This window comes from Ursus arctos, unplaced genomic scaffold (assembly GCF_023065955.2).
Source record: "Ursus arctos isolate Adak ecotype North America unplaced genomic scaffold, UrsArc2.0 scaffold_26, whole genome shotgun sequence".
Taxonomy (NCBI): domain Eukaryota; kingdom Metazoa; phylum Chordata; class Mammalia; order Carnivora; family Ursidae; genus Ursus; species Ursus arctos.
Window position 1 is genome coordinate 15,758,879 of NW_026622941.1, and position 17,868 is coordinate 15,776,746.

A 17,868-nucleotide genomic window follows, 5' to 3' on the forward strand; every position below is an offset into this window, starting at 1 on the left:
ATAAATAGCAGTTTCAATTTATTGAGAAATCACCAAAAAGCAGGCCAAATTTCATTTTCCTAACCACCTTTCAGGTAGACATTATCCCCAGTTTACAGAGTAGAAACTGAGGCTCAAAATGTTTATAAACTTGCTCAATATCACAAATGTAGTAGGTTGGCAAGGTCAATATTTGGAAATAGGCTTCTGGTACTTATGATTATTGATGTGTTGATAATAGAAATATTACGTACTTTGCAAAGTAGTTCTCCTGTACTGTCTCCTTCAATCCTCACTTGATTGTATGAGTCTTATATTCTGACTCCTAAGTTGGTGCTCTTCCCTTTATGAATGAGCAAAGTTGACCAAAAATTAAGGGTTTTGTTGAGCAACATTTAGATGACCTTGCAATGGGAGTAAATGATAGTAACTCTTCTTATGGACTTGTTGTTTTATCTACGGTTCTGAAAAAAGCAAAGAAAAAAATTTTCCCCCAAATCTTGATTCCAGAAGATTGCATATCATTCTCTTCTTCCCCAGCCAATTCCAGGTTTAGATGTTTACAAAGAGAAACTTCCCTTGAAAACTGTCACTTTCAGAAAACTTGTTTTTTTGTTGTTGTGTTTTTGTTTGTCTTCAACTCAGGAAACTTGAGAAGAAAATAGAAGAGTAGGTAAAGTGACAAGTGGGATAATGTGAGCAAAGGGGCGCTGGGGCTATTGGAAACCCATACACACCTGGAAGCTCCAGAGGGAGCCCAGCAAAGCTTCCCGGGTGAGACTGAGGGTCAGGTTTTTGAGAGTGCACTTGTTTGGAGAGGTGCTGAGAGCACAGAAAAATCTGTTTCCCAGGTTTACTGTTTATTAAATGGGAGTGGGAGGTGGTGTTTGACCAATGTCTTAAAATATCTAGGTAGGTGATAAATTAAGCCCTTCTTAAAAAGCATGGAAACTTACAACTTTGGTGAAATCCTTATGGCCTAGGAGTAGGCCTTAGTTGAGATGACTACTTTATTCTTAATTGAAGATAACCAGGGATGATTCTCAGCTTCCCTCCTTTTGTGGTCTTTCTTCTCTTTAATCTATATCGTTTCTAATTCTACCAAAGGTGAAGGAGAGGCTCCATCATTCTCATTACTGTGTTATATCCAGAGGGTGAATTATTGTTCTGGCTCTAAATCATTTGTTCAGATTTTCCTAGAAGATATAATCTTATCCCATTTTATTTTATTGCATTTCTGCTAAATACTCTCTAATTTTTAATATTCCCATAAATATGAATTCCCAAATCATAAAGATCATTTTACCTAAATACCACCAAAACGGATTCTCTCTTAAAACACATACTTTATCAAGTTCACCATTTTGTAACCTATTAAATGTAATTCAACTTAAAAGTTTATTTTATGTTTTCATGTAAAACAAGTCAGAAAATAAAATCTAAAGTAAGAGTTCCTAAAAGGAATGCTTCTGTAATTTTAGATGTGCTAGGATACAAATAATTTACATAGAACAAGCTAAAATTGCATTATAAATGAGGACTTATACTCAATAAAATCTTTTAATAAGTAAAAAATATTTATTTTCTGCATAGAAAACAATGATTTTATTTTAAACTGATAGAAATTAGCCATGACTAAGTATATGTAATTTATCAAGTGACTCCTTATAGGTCATCAGAAAGACGTTTAAAGGACCTTTTGGACAAAGATTTTTTTTAGATAAAGTGTTTCTTTCTGTGGCGACCTGGTCTCATGTGGTTGCTGAATTCATAACTCTCATCTCTTTGTCTATATCCATGGGATAAAAGGATGACTTCTACACTTCATGACACAGACTCCATTAAATGCCTAATGCCTCACATAAGGACCAATTTTTTAAGGCAGGGTGGTAATATAATCTTTGGAAGATTGGCTCTCGTTATCTGTTTCACAACAGCCTTTTGAAAATTATTTTGGTCAATTCTTTTTCTTTATTAGATCACTGACTAGAAGAATAAGGTCCTTCTACTCTGTACATTTTTATCTATGTAAGACATTTATCTATATGACTGACTATTTCATTATAAGAATATGCCAAAACACATTCTAAACATTAATCAATGAATTATTTTTCTGTGTGGTAAAACTTAATTGTATTAAATTTTTCTGGTTTTCCTATTCAAATATCATCTTCTTGAAAGAGGGACATTAAGAAAAAAATTGAATGAATTGTGTCTGGTCAGAAAAATTTCTTCTGCTAAGATATTTTTCTGGAAAAAAAAGCCTTATTTAATGTGTATCAATTAGAAAGATACTTTTAAATTTATGCATCATCTGAATAATTTTCAAAGACATCAAGAAACCATGGTGCTCTTTAGAGAGGACAATAAATAGGAGTCTGTATATCACTTTATCAGGTAAACTAGGAACAATGCAACTAGCAGAAAATATTAATTTATGCAAATTTCAGCACTGAGAAACTAATACCTAGTTTTTAAGAAATGACACTTCCCATTTTTTCTACTCCCATTAATTCTCTAGCTGTTTCTTCATTATATCACCTGTTTCTGCTACTGGGCAAACACCACCAGTATAAAATTTATAGGGAGGAAAGCATAAGAGAAAAGCATAAGACTTAGAAGAGAATCTTACTTTTTCCCGGGAATTAGAAAAATAAGAAACAATAATTTATTTTTATTTTAAGACTACCTTACCTTAATTCAGTTCTTAGAAAATTAGCAATTCATGCCAGCATAGATTTAAAGCAGTTAAATCACAAAATTAGTTAAAAATACATGTGAAGTATGTATTCGGAAATGTGATCTAAAGTATAGATAAAGACAACTGAAAATGTCATAAAGAATAGTCACAACTTTTTCTTAGATGTCCATGCTTTACTCATATCATCTCATTATATCTAGTCAAATATCCAGCAAGATGGGCAGTTGTATTCTCATTTTATAGTTGGGTAAACTGAGGCTCAAGATGTACAAACATTAAAATGTTTATAAAAGATCATTCAAATATTAAGTGGCAGAAAGAGAATTTGAACAAATTTTAGAGAGGAAAAATGTGAGTGAGACTGGAATCCATTTAATAGGCTAAATAGAATCGATGGTGTTTTAAATATATGTAGAACTGAAAAAATTCATTTACAGACTGCACAAATGAAATTGCCTGTGAATTTCCAAAATGTCCATTTAAAACCTTTCAACCAAAAAGAACTCTTCCTAACCACAGCTGACAAGAAGATTCTCAGAGATCTGACGACACTATTAATGAAGAGTCAATTGCTACTTCTATAGTTCTAGGCAGTTCCCATCTGTAATTGAATACTTCACCATGAAATCTGGGAATTAGAATTTTGGAATCTATCTTCTTCGAGTGGAATCATGGTATTGACAATGTGCCCATCACCTTGCTTTATACATCCCTTTTATTATTTAACTAAAATTAATAATTTTAAAAACAGGTAATAAGAGAAACATTAAATTTTTAATGGAGAGAAAAAAGAATTTGGCTCTTAATCCCTTGGAATTCATTTGCATGGTCATAGAGTTGATAGTTTCCTTGATGTTACTATTCTTTTAACCTATGTACCCTTTAAGAACCCTTGTCCTGGCCAAGGACCCAACTTAGCCATTATGTTTGGTTGAAGAAAAGAATGTTTGTGCTTAAATTAAATTCCTTGATGAGATAACACTTTGGGTAAGTGACACAGTATTTTGATAAACAGACATATTTTACTCCATTACATTTCTGGAGTATCAAAAACATCTTTCTCTGTTTCTTGGGATTCGAAATTAAATATACAAATGGGAAATGAAGGTAGAGAAAGAAAGCTGTAGTAATTACTTTCATGTAAGGATGCATAATGAAAAGCAATGGAATTCTCAGAGTGACTAACAGGAAGTCACTTTTCTGCTCAGTGGTTTAGTTTCTGGGCAATGTGATTTTATTAGTAAAGATGAAGTTATAACAATTTACTCTTAGAATTTTATTTCCATATCTACCTAACACTAGTTTACATGGAATTACAAGATCAACCAGTCTTCCTAAACTGAAATTATTACACTTTACAAGTGTTCACAAATCTTTCTATTCCCACTGCTGGTTTTAATTCTTATTAACACTTTTCTAGGCTGTGATGGTAGCATACAAGAGTCATCCTGCTTCTTCTCTGCACAACTTCTAGAGAGATTTTCTTAGCAAAGTCAGGGACTGTGTGGTGCAAAAACTGTAATGGATCCCCAATAACTACAGGAAAAGAAATCACTACTCCTAGGCATGATATTCATGTCTTTCTGTAATCTAATTTCAACCTATATTTCCTTTCTCACCCTCTAAGAAGACTATCTTCACTGTTTTCCAATTCTACCATTTACTTTTTGATCTCAAGAATGTTTTTACACTTTTCCCTCTACCTGGAGTAACACCTCATTTCTATCACAATGATCTAAGGGCATGTGTTATGATGAACATTGGGTGTTATATATAACGAATGGATTGTTGAACACTACATCAAAAATTAATGATGTACAATATGTTGGCTAATTGAACATAATAATAAAAACAAAAACAAGAAAACCTTATTTACCTTCTAAAATGTAGTTCAAAGTTTACGTTGGTCATGAAGCCTCCTCCCATCTCCCTCTGTCCCTCATACTCGGAATCTGTCTTATGACTACTGTGCTCCCAATATATTGTTTCTCAGTCCAGTGATTTAGCTCTTTTGCCTCTGGGTTATATTTATTTATACCTCCTATTTCGTTCACTAGATTTGAGGTTTCCTGAGATTGGGAACTATGTCTTATCAATCTTTATATTCTCTGGAATATCTAGCAAATGAGGGAAACATGTTATATTATAAAGAATTATTTTTAATTCTGAAATTAAATTTAAATTCACATAATTATTTGGTGTTTGCTAACCTGATTAGTTTTTGAAAGCTTTTAAAAATATAACATTCATACTACATTTTGAGAAAATGTCAGACAATAAGGTATTAATACTTTTCTCAAAATACTTAATTTTTCTCAATGAAAACAGCATTGCTACTCTCTCCATGACAAATTGTTAAGTATAATTGTGGACAATAGTTATTGGTTGGTAATGCAATACACAATGTTATATAAAGACTTTTTCAACTATAATATTCAGTCATACAATAATCCAGTCATACAACTGTGAGATGTGCTTATATGGGAAAATAAATGTAATAGAAACACAGTTTCGGGGTCTTTATTATTATTATTATTATTATTATTATTATTATTATTATTATTATTTTAAAGATTTTATTTATTTATTTGACAGAGATAGAGACAGCCAGAGAGAGAGGGAACACAGTCAGGGGGAGTGGGAGAGGAAGAAGCAGGCTCATAGCGGAGGAGCCTGATGTGGGGCTCGATCCCATAACGCCGGGATCACGCCCTGAGCCGAAGGCAGATGCTTAACCGTTGTGCCACCCAGGCGCCCCCGGGGTCTTTTTTAAATCAAATAACTTCTGTATGAAAGTTTCAGAAGCTTTTACAGAAGCAAAATATTAAAGTATTATATAAAAACTAATTTTAAAGAACTGGATTTGTGGGCTATATCTTCTGTTTTTTTTCCCTTCTATATCTTCAGTTCTGGGGAGAAGGCTGTACTATGAGAGATCCAGTATTAAAGATGGGAGAGGCTTGTTTATCTTATAGGTAGACTGCTAGGAAATGGTGACTGTTCTCAGGCAAGACGGATTTTCTAGTAAAGAGAGGAAGAGTGGCATCAAAATGAAGCCAGGATGGAGAGGTGGAAATCAAGGAAGTCTATCAAGGATAGACAAGGAAAGTCGGAGTGATTTAAAAGTACAATTCCTGGCGTCTATGCAAAGTAGGCTTGACACTGACTCAAAGTGATCCAATAATAAATAATATTTACGCCATCTTTATAATCCATGTGACTTAGAATAAGACTGGATTCTTTTTGGTCATCTACTGTGCTTATACGTCTTCCTAGTTCCTCTTGTAATCACAAGTAAGCATATTAAATAAAAATAAATGATGTTAGACTAACCTATCATTTTGTGATAGTATTACTAGATTGGGAGACAAGTATAAAGGCCTCAAGCACAGACATGTTTCCTTGGCTTAAAGATGTCTTCAAGAATCTGAGCTCTTTTGAGTCTTCAATAATTTGCCATTTCATGTTCTTTGTCTTTGGACTTTCCCTCGTGAGAGGTAAGATGGTTGTTGCAGAGAAAAGTCCTGGAGCTTCCCCTTAAGGGACATTTTATCATCAGGAAATTTCTTTCCTAAAAATTCTAAGCAAACTTGCCTTTGGATCGTTTTGGCTAAATGATCACATGTCCATGTGTCCGTGTTCTAGCTCCAAAGCAGTACTGGGAATGTGAGGATCTGGAATTTTTAGCATCTGTGGAGGAAGGTGAACTCTGCCAGCAAGGAAGAAGTATGTGGAAAGGGAACTGAATGGACAGCCATATTAGTAGGATGATGCTACTTTCTGTGACAAACAAAAACAATATCCATAAGCTCAAATATCATAGAAGCTTATTTCATGTTTGTATAGATTTTAAAAGAATTATTCTTAATTAGAATTCTTAATTCTAAAGTGAGCTCAGCTCACTTTTTAAGTTTTAGAGAACCAGGTTCCTTCCATTTTATGGCTCATCTAACTTTAACAAATGACTTTTAAGTTCACTGTGCTAGCTCGGATCCAGCCAGCTGAAGGGGAAGGAGTGGGGAATGATACTCGCTTCTCAAGCTCCTTGTCCCAGAAGTCATGTGTACCACATCCTAAGTCATTCCACTGGTAAGAGCTAATCACTTGTCCTCTCTCCTCCCCCCCCAGATGGAAAAGATTTGAGAAATACAAGCCTTGACTAAGCTGAACTTCCCAGCAGCAACCAAACTGTGAACAAGAAGGAAATATGTGAGTAGGATAATCAAATAGTTTGATGGTAGAATGATTGCATTTCAAGAGTTCTGATTATGAATACATTATCACCCCAGAGGGATTTCTCTAACAGGAAATTGCAGGGTATATCAGCATTTTTACTAATGACTTGTTTGAGGATATATGATGACATGCTAATCAAATTTTTAGATATCTTGAAATTGAGAGGAAGTGCCAACACATTGGCTGACAGTTCCAGGATCCCCAAAAAGATATTAACAGACAATAAGGAATCAAAGTGGGGATAAAATTGCTAGAAATAAGTATCAATTCCTATAGTTAGGTCATCATATTCAGCAGCACAGTTTATTTGGGCAAATATTTATTTGGTTCTTATTATATTCAAGGCATTTTGCTAAGCCATGTATGGAATATTGGAAATAAAAGTTAACATATAAAAAGGAAAAAAAGCAGTCTTGGGTGATTGAAAAACCAATATGAATTACTAGGGTAGAGTCTCTCTCCATATATGAGAGTTGTTTGTATATGTGTATACACATATATGCATTGATTATGTACACATCTTTGGTTAAATTAGAACATTTTTAATATGCAAAATATTCCAGAACATTCTGGACTGTGTTTTTCAGATTTTTGTCTTGGATTCTTGGTATAACAATTTAAAAAGAAAAGTGAACAAGCTTGATTGCTTCTGGAAGGGTATGACTCAGTTGATAAGTGAATTTCAAATAACTCATATGTATTCACTTATTTATTCATTTATTTGTGACTGAGCTTCCATTTTTTTCCCTTCAAGAAAGTAGAAAGTGTGTATAAATAACTACAGCATAAGGTATAACAGGAGAAATGCTTTAAAAAATGATGTTAATGAAATTAGTGGAGTGAGAGAAGAGAGATTTCTTCCAGCAAAAATGATAAGGAAAAAATTTGTAAAATGGGAGATAATTTGGGTTGTTCTTTAAAGATAGATAAACTAGGATATGGTCAAAAGGAAAGAGAGGCTGGGTTGTATTCCAAAGAAGGACAAAAAATGTAAAACAGAGATATCAGGAGAACTGTAAACTCTTTTTAGTAGCAGCTTGAGTTGCAGGAAGGAAATAATGGGGGAAACGCCATTAACTTATTTTGAGATAAAACTGGAGGTGATTATCAATGTCGGGTTAAGGCTTTTGAATTTTATTCAGGATGTAAGACATCAACAAGCAATACTATATTTTTACTATTCATACAATAGAGGCTATAAAGGTCATAAAAGTTTTACATGTGTTTATACAAAAAGTGGTAAACAACAACAACAACAACAACAACAAAACAATGAAACAAAAACCTGTAGATATTTAACCTCCAGAAGAGAAAAGTTTTGGTTGGAAGCACTGTTCATCTCTATTCACCTTTTTTTGTAAGCTCCTAAACCATCCCATATCCTAAATTAAGACCAAGAGTGAGAAATTGCAGGAAGGCTGTATTTCAGAGGTAGGGTGTGTGTGTGTGTGTGTGTGTGTGTGTGTGTGTGTGTGAACATCTCATTATCATCAAAAATACCTTAAATGTATAATGAACCAAACTTGAAAGGGTTTAAACTGAAGTCTGGCCCATTTGCCAGGGCAATGTAGGACGATGATCAAAACATCTTCTGGAAAGTGAGACATGGGATGTCTAAGATTTGTGTTCCAAAACTAGAAGCCCTATGATTTCATAAAATATGGAAATTTCTTTATATTTCTTCTTTTTATGAAAAAAATTATCATTTTCTGGGATTTGGGGAGGGGATTTTAATTCACTTAAAATTTAGGATTTATTCTATCCAAAAGGATTGACTGAATATTAGCTATTAACTGAAGAAGGTTCTGTAAAGAGTTAATAGAAACATGAACAGTTTTCATCTGGCCCCTTTCCATAATCAGTTGTAAAAAGCCAAACATTACAAATCAAAATAGAAATACAATATTCAAACCTAAGCTACATGGGACATTTATAGGGTAGAGAACTAGTAAATTGTTACTTTTTAATAAATCTTTTTAAGAGGCAAATATTTGGATTTATTTCATTGTTTCATTTTCGTTTTAATTCTAGTTCTCTTTTCACTAAAAGAGATCATTCACTGTTGCTCCATATCAACACAGGCTTCAAATAATTCCTAAATAGTTGCCTTACAACAGACCCTAGCTTATCATACAGAGTTTGAAATTTTCATTGTGTTGTTGGAGGGTGTCCATAACTGACACACATCTTGCCTATTAAATATTAGTCTCCCAAACTTTCCAACATAAACTCTCCAGTCACATCAAGGCAGCACATTATTCATGCTAATTCCATTTTTGCCTCTCAACATTTTCTTGGAATGTCCTTCCTCTTACTTTCTAACTATAAAAATTTACTCATCTATAAATTCTCCTGAAGTCTTCCTAACTAGTTTAGCTTATGTCAGCTTCATCCTTCATTGACCTTGACATAGTAATTATTGTCTGTATTTCATATCTTGATACTTAATCATATCTAAACTTAGGCAACTCTTCATTTGTTCCATATTGGTTTTATTTTTCTTCCCAGTGAGAATATATGTTCTACAAGGTCAGATGACACATCGTACATCAATTTTGCATTCCCTAGAATATGTAGAATGGTACTGGGAATTAAGTGAATGTTCTTATGCAATAAGAATGAAGTAGAATTGGGTTGGATTGAATTTAATAAGTACTCATATTTTCTTTGACTTTGAAAATACTGTCATCACAAAATAATAATTTTTATTTTATATATTCTTCCCAAATTATTAAAAATAAAAAGAATACTTTTAAAAGATTTTATTTGTTGTAACTCTCTTCTCTTTTTACCATTATTCTTCTTCTTTGCCCATATCTGGCATCACTATCTGTTATCTTACTGTACTCTTGCTTTCATGGTGCATTTTCTCATAGAAGACTAGGATATAGTCAAGAGGAAAGAGAAGAGGGGTTTATTGTAAGAGGAGGTATGGGGTATAATAAAATGATCTGAAAAGATGTGTTTTTTAATTGTTAAGGATAATAATAGCATGCTTACTTACTGTATCCACAGCTATGAAACTGTGAAAGGAATAGTATTTGTGTGTGGGGGGAGGTGGGAGGAAAATTAAATGTGTAACTTTTGATCAGGTTATATCAGAGGAAATTTTAAATTATATAATTCAAATCAATAATTTTGCTCTCATTTTTGAAATTGAGCTTCCATGAATTTAAATTTCCTGCCATTATGAGATTGATAATACAAACTCTATGGCAGACTGTGAGCTCATGGAAACTACAGCATTGTCTTAATCACCTTGCTTCTATTTTTTTTTTTTTTAAGATTTATTTTAAAGTAATCTCTACACCCAATGTGGGGCTTGAACTCACAACCCCAAGATCAAGAGTCATATGCTCTACTGACTGAGCCAGCCAGGAGCCCCTTTAATTACTGTTTCTAGAGTATAACATGATGTCTAATGTATAATAGGCCCTCAAAAATATATTTGTTGGGTAAATAAAGTTTATTTTTGCATCATTGTTCTAATTATTTGTTTTCTAGACTACATTCACTCCCTTCTATTGGTTATTATCTTCCTATTATTGGTTTTCTATTTGCTTTCCCATTAGGAAAAATAAAATCACCTTGCAAAAAGGTATTGTGACTACTTTAAAAATCATATTCTTAGGTGCTTCTTTGTCAATTTCTTCCATTTATAGTATCTAATTGGACTGGGAATTCTTGAGGACAATGCTATGCATCTCATTCATTATTGCATTTACAGCTCCTAGTCCAGTATTGGCTAAAGATAGGGAGCTTCCCAATGACAGGGAATGAAGTAATATTAAACAAACAAGTCTCCATCTTCCAATGTAATTGCTGAGAAGTAATAATAAATAGTATTAACTATTTTATAGTCTGATGTACTTGAAAATGTTACCCAAAGTGTTATAATTGTTATGGGAAGGACTTTGTACTCAGAAGGGATTTTTTTTTTTTTTTTTCAGAAAGGATTGTGGATTAAAGTCCTGGCTCTGACACTGCAAGCTATATGATGTTGGCTAAGTTAGCTAACCTCTTCAGTTGTAAAATAAGGATAAAAAGATCACTAACTTCCTAAGATAGTTACAAAGGTGAAATGAGGTAGTGCATATAAAGCTTGTCATATACTAATTGCACAATAAATGTTATTGTTTTACTGTTTTCTTCCCATAAAACAAAAACAATGTGCAGAAAGGATATCACATGTGAATTCATTCATGTACCAGTCACCTATAATCTTTGTACTTTCTCTACCTCATCGTGACATCTTGATTAATAATAAGAAATATATACTTGGTCTTCATCTCTGTTCCTGGCACAGAGCTCCTAAAACCCTTGGAATTTTCCAAGTAATAAAAGTGATGAGGTGAAGGACGGCCGGGGGGGGGGTGTCTTTTGTTTTTCATAACAAGACCCACACCTGAGTTTAAGTTAACTTGGTGACTTTTGGAAGCCCCTAAGGATGGGGGCTCGTTGCCAAGGGAATCAGCCATGCAATTAGAGAGTTGGAACATTCAACTCCACCCTCTACCTCCCAGATGGGAAGCTGGGCTGAGGTTGAATTCATCACCAGTGACTAATGATATAATCAATCATCTTTATGTAATGAAACCCCCCACAATCCAAAAGGATGGATTCAGAGCTGACTCTGGAGCCTATGCAATTTACCATTACACTGATTCTCCTACTTAACACCTATGGCTTCAGATGTGCTTGTACTTCACTTCCCTCTCTGGTAGAGATACTTTGCCTGATCTTCCTCTCTGGCCATTTCTTCCTGTACCTTTCTATCACCCTTCTCTCACCTTTCTATCATTGATACTGGGTCTGGTCTTGGTTTCTGCCCAACTTACTCATGAGCACCATATCAAGATCCTTCGCTTCGGTTACCACCTACATATGATAATTCTCCCATCTCCTCTCTAGTCCTAACTTTTCTTTGGAGTCTCACATTTCTACATTCAAAATGTCTGACACTTTTATTTGATGTTTCATTTCATATTAGACTACGTAGGACTGCATTATCTTCCCCTCACAGTTAGATTCCATCTGCTGCTTTCTGTCTTTGTAAATGGTCTTATGCAATCCAGAAGCTTGCCTTCCTTCTTAAGACTCTTTTTCTACATGCTCAGTGCCACTCCCTTAGTTTATTTGTTATCTTCCACAAAGTTTACTGTATTATCGTTCCTTCTTCCCAGTACCCATTTTCCCCTCCTGGTTTCATGACTTAGACTCTCCTGCAGGGTCTGACTGGCCATGAGATCAACTTTAATCTAAAAGTCTGTGAGCAGATATGATGTGTACAAATTCTGACTCATGTCTTTAGGGAGAAATCTGCTTCTTCTAAGACTCTATTTCCCCTTTCTGCTGGGAAATAGTAAAAAATGCATCAGTGGCCAGTTTGGGTTCCTGCATGACTGTGCAGCATGGCTTTCTCCTGCCCTTGACAACCTGCTTGCTTCTAGACTGTAGACTAAGAGGGGAAATTCTTTGATCTCCTTCAGAATATTGTATTTTAGGAGTTTTTTTAGAGCAGTTTAAACTGCATCCTAAAAACTTCTTAAAATTAGTTTGCCTAACTCAAGGCGTGTTCCAATCTATCTTCATACTTTTAAATGAGCATAATGCTTTCAAAAATGCATATATGGTCAGGCCAATCCCCTGTTTAAAATTTAGAAGGAGTGTTTGATTTTTTTTCCCAACTTGATTTTATAATCATGAGGAAATAAATTAAATAAATCCATCAGTGACTCCCTCAAACCTTAAAAATAAAATTCAAGTTGCTTACCAGGGCACGGTAATCCCTTCCTGTTCTGCCTTCTGACTATTTCTAGAGTCTTTACTTTTGCCACATAGCCTCACAGGCCCCCAGGCACATGAATCTTTCAGTCCTTGGGTGATGACAAGCTCTTATACATATCTGTGTCTTTACACCTTCTGCTCTGTCTGGATGCCTGGATGCCTTTCCAGGCTTTTTTTTTTTTTTTTTTGCTGGGCTAATGGCTACTTGTCTTCAGGACTTAGATCTAGACTCAGGTCAAGTATTGTATCCTCCATAAAGCCTTTTCTAATGTTTTAGTACCAATTAAATGTCCCTCATCTGTCACCAAATCCTGTCTGTATTTTTATCAGGCATATTTCACATGAAAGTCTATTTCTTCACCAGACATTGTCTATTCTCCCACAAAAATATACTTCTGTGCCACTTATCTATGTTCCTCTGTACAGCTGGTATTCAATTTTTTTAATTGAATAAAGAGAACATACATTTTTTTAACCATTGAGTCCAAAGGGACCTTATCCTCTATTGTAATTTCTATATTTCAGCCCATAGCAACCCCTTATAAAGATGCAGAACAGTAAAAATATTTAAATGAAATGAAGTTTGTACCTAAAATAATTAAAATCTTATTAGAAATATTTATTTTCTTTCAATGTCAGCTCTCTTCAGTGACTTTTAAAACTTCAGTGCCTTGGAAAAATTTAAGAAGTTTTTATGAAACACCTTTGATTATTGAAGAGATAACATTTTTATAAGAAATCAGGGTTATAATAAAAAATTTGCAGTGTTCTATATAGTAGGTAATCAATAAAGGCTGAATGAACAAAGAAATGTTTTGGCTTTGGTAAATATGTAGTTTATCAAACACTGAGAAACAATTTAGTTTACAAATGTTCTCAAAAGCCAGTGCTCAGGTCTTTAGAACCAAAACACATAAAATTTAACAATTTGCCATCTTCTTTAGAAATCTCTCAGCTCTTAGATTTCTTTGGTTAGGACAAAATTTTAAAATATTGTACAAATGGGAAAAACAATTTACTTTTTAAAAATATTCACACCAAAACAGTATAAAGATTTTTAGTCATGTATTCTAAAATTTCAGAACATGAACTCTAAAGGAATTAACATGCCATTATTCAGGATATTTTGGACATATGATGCTTGATAGACCAACAGAGAGCTTCATGTGAGTTAAATACGAAACTGTCTCGGTATGGACTATCTTAAAATTAAAAGAAAAATTCCCATTTTCCTAGATCTTTTATTTTTTCCTTCTACTTGGTTTGTACATAAATAAGAGTTGAATAATTTATGTATATTTAATGATTTATATATATTTCAATTCAATGACTTACATATACTTATTTGTTAGACTATTCACATAACCACATTAATATGATTTCTGCTGCAAATTTGTGTGTGTTGGTTAAGGAGCAGTTGTATAATCATAGACATCTTCATGGGTGAACAACCTATGCAATCACAAACAGATGATGTTTATTTTAGAAGGCTTTTTGCTTGGTTTAATGCTCTGCTATCACCATCTTGAAATTCTTAATCATTTTTGAACAAGAGGCCTGGATTTTCATTGCAGACTGGACCCCACAAATTATGCAGCCAGTCCTACATGCAGTTTAAATAATCCTCCTGATTTTGAACTAATTGTCAGAGAGTGCATTGCTAAAATACCAATTTCTGAACAGCTACCCATAACAACAAACCTAGGGTCCTAGCTGTCTGCCAGGCTCCTCTTGCCCAGCTTAGCTGTCAGGAGCAGCACGCAGGTTAAAAGAGAAAGATTCTCCTAAGTGTCAATCCCTCCTGCTGGCTCAAGAGAACAAAGCTGGCAGGCAAAGTGAATCAGATAGCGTACTGTGCACGCCCAAGCTTCAGAATAAAGCCGATAGGTCTAATTTCAGCTTTACCAGCCTTGGTCGTGTCCCTTTAAGTTTACTAAGTCGGATATACCTGTAAGCAAGCAGTCTAATGTTTTTGTGATCTTGCTGCTGTGAAAGTATTTAATAATAAGCCTCAGAAGTTGGAGGTAAGAAGGAAATCTATGATGTCTAATGCCAAGGTGGTGTTCAATGTGTTGAAAGTTGATTAAATTTCCTTTTAACGCCCCTTGAAACTGACATTTTGCTACCGTTTAGATTTTTTTCCCTCCAAACTATTTTTTAGACCCATGATTTAGAGTGATATACAGCAAAGCAGTGGCTATGAATTGGCTCAAAATGATTCGAGGGGTAATGAACAGGGATTGAAAAAAGTCTGTTCCTGTTCATTTAAGGAAAGTAAAGCTAACTTTATCCTGCAACTGCATGCCAAGGCAGGGTCAAAGATTTGAGACTGCTCAAACAGTGCCATCCAAATTTTATCGGTTTGAAGTGATAACTAGGTTCCAGAATCCCATAGATTGATAAAAGGAAAATATATTTAAATAGATTAGTGCATTCTCAGCTATCAGTTGCAAAATTGCTTGCTATATTCACATGTTTCCATTTTTAAAGTTACATCTGTTTTAATCGAGATAGTCTAAATTTGAAAATTAATATGACATACTTCTCTATTTCATATCTAAAGTGTCTGATTTTTAAAGAGGATTATTGTTTCCATATGTATGTCTGTCATAGGAAAACGTGAAAGTCAGACCTGAAACCCTGTTAATGCCACTGGTGATGTATTTGTTGACACGTAAGATGTAGAGGCTTACAATTACTGCCTGGACGCGCAAGTGATGCAAAACAGAACACCTCATAAGTGCAATAATGCACCATCTCCTGTATAATTGACTATCATCTGTGGCCATTCCAAAAGCATTTATTTGGCACCAACTGTGTACATTTATTTTTCTCCACATCATTCTGCGGTTTTAGCCACATCGGTAGTTAAAACAGAAATCCAATAAGACTTTCTCATAATAAAAGCCTGAAATATTAACTACCTGTTTTCTTTTGCTTTTGACTCCAGCCCAATGGTTCTATTTTACTTAACCCAGTATCTCCTTTCATTTTATTTATTTTTTAAAAGTTTATTTGTCAGAGAGAGAGAGACAGAGAGAGCACAAGCAAGGAGAGCTATAGGCAGAGGGAGAAGCAGACTCCCCGCTGACAAAGGAACCCAATGAGGGATGTGATCCCAGGACTTGATCCCAGGATCATGACCTGAGCTGAAGGCAAATGCTTAACCAACTAAGCCACCCAAGCATTCCTCAATATCTCCTTATAATAACAGATATTTTAAAATGTCATTCCGTGCAGGAAGCATAGGAAAATAAAGAACCAGAACATCCATGTGGACACTAGAATTAAAAAAAAAAAATTACTAACAAGTGAGGTTTATTTGTATATGATAATAGAAAGTGGGAAATGACCTTAATTTACGCAGAGCTAGCATCCCTCCAAGATATAGAAGTATGGTATTCTTGTAAAATAATTTTCTATGTTAAAAACAGGATGGGCTAATGTTAAAGAATCACACGAAGCCTATCATTGACCTTGAATTCCCGGTACATGTCAAGACATAGAGTTGGACCATAGTACTTGAACCGACCTTGGGAATTCTAGCCTTTGACAGGTGACAGAAGATACAGGATAGATTGAAATGAAAAAAATAGTAATATAGGAAGCAGCCATAGTTATGTGGCAGGCCTCAAAGGGCACTATCAGAATAAGGGTGCATAAGAGTGGAAGATCTCTGGCCACAAAAGAGTAAGTAGATAAATCCAATACATCATCTTCACAGTACTTCTTATCATTGTACAATGAATGGATATAAATGTGAATATGAACTATAAATATACCTTTATTAATGCATTACCTTCATTTCATATATTTCTGCTGTTCAATAATATTCTTAGAATACTGTTTAGGAGTCTCAATTACTCTTTATTTCGTGTTTCTATGTAACAGCTACAAAGGAAGAATGATATAAATGAAGACTGGTGACTCAAGTACCATGAATGTCACTGTCATAGGTGACATCATTTTCAAGCATAGTGAATGGCTTTAATAAAATTTCAAGCTAAATAAAGTCTTTCATAGATGTTCACGACAATTACATTTCTAGAAAATCCAGTCTAGGTAAAAATTGTGCACATTTCAAATGAGGACAAATCGTAGGCTCAGATAATTATAAATAATATTTTCCCTGTATGGATTTCTATGGTATACTCAAAATTTGAGAAAAACATAAGCGAATTTACGTCATTGTGTGGCACTATCCTACTCGTTGCAAGGCCTACTACATCCTGCTCCCCACTTATTAAATGCCAGTACTACCCCTTTGTAACAAGACCACCCTTGAGCATTTCCAAAATGCCCCCTAGTGAGAGGTACTACCCCTCTCAAGAAAACTAGGCTTCCATCTTTTTTGTTTAGCTTTATAATAAATAATGTAGGTACACTTTCTAGTTGGCGTATTTAGATTTAGACTAAGCAATGATTACCATTTTTAACTGGATTAACGGACCCCTAAATTGCTATACTAATAAAATTGTGACTCAATAAAGATGTGAAATGAAAATTCAAAAAAATGGATTAACTGAGTATTTGTTCATTTATAAAAATCCAACTTCATTACCAATTGAATGTAAGAAATTCTAAGTTGGAAATGTTAATACTAACATAACAATTTATATGACCAGCAGTAGCACAATCATTGAATAAACAGTATGATTTCAAGTTAAAGAACTCATAGTCCATGACTCAGTGACTTTTTTTTACTAGTTGTGTGAACTAGTAGAGAATACTTAACCTTTCTATTCTCTCATCACTACATCTAGAAAGTGGAGATAGTAGCATTTTACATGGTTACATTTTATAGGGGCAATGCAGATTTTAAAAAACCTACTTAACAATTACTAATAGGTATCAGCTATTGCTAATGTTAGAAAAGCAGTTTAGGTTTGAACTATATATTTCTTTTTTAAAAAAGATTTTTTTTTTATTTATATGAGAGAGAGAGAGATAGCGAGAAGAGAGCATGAGCGGGGAGGAGAGGGAGAAGCAGGCTCCCGCTGAGCAGGCAGCCCGACGTGACGACGTGATGTGGCGCTCAATCTCAGAACCCTGGGATCATGACCTGAGCCAAAGGCAGACACTTAACTGACCGAGCCACCCAGATGCCCCCAAACTATATATTTCTTGACTGTTTACTTTGTTTACTTATGAAACAAATATCAGGG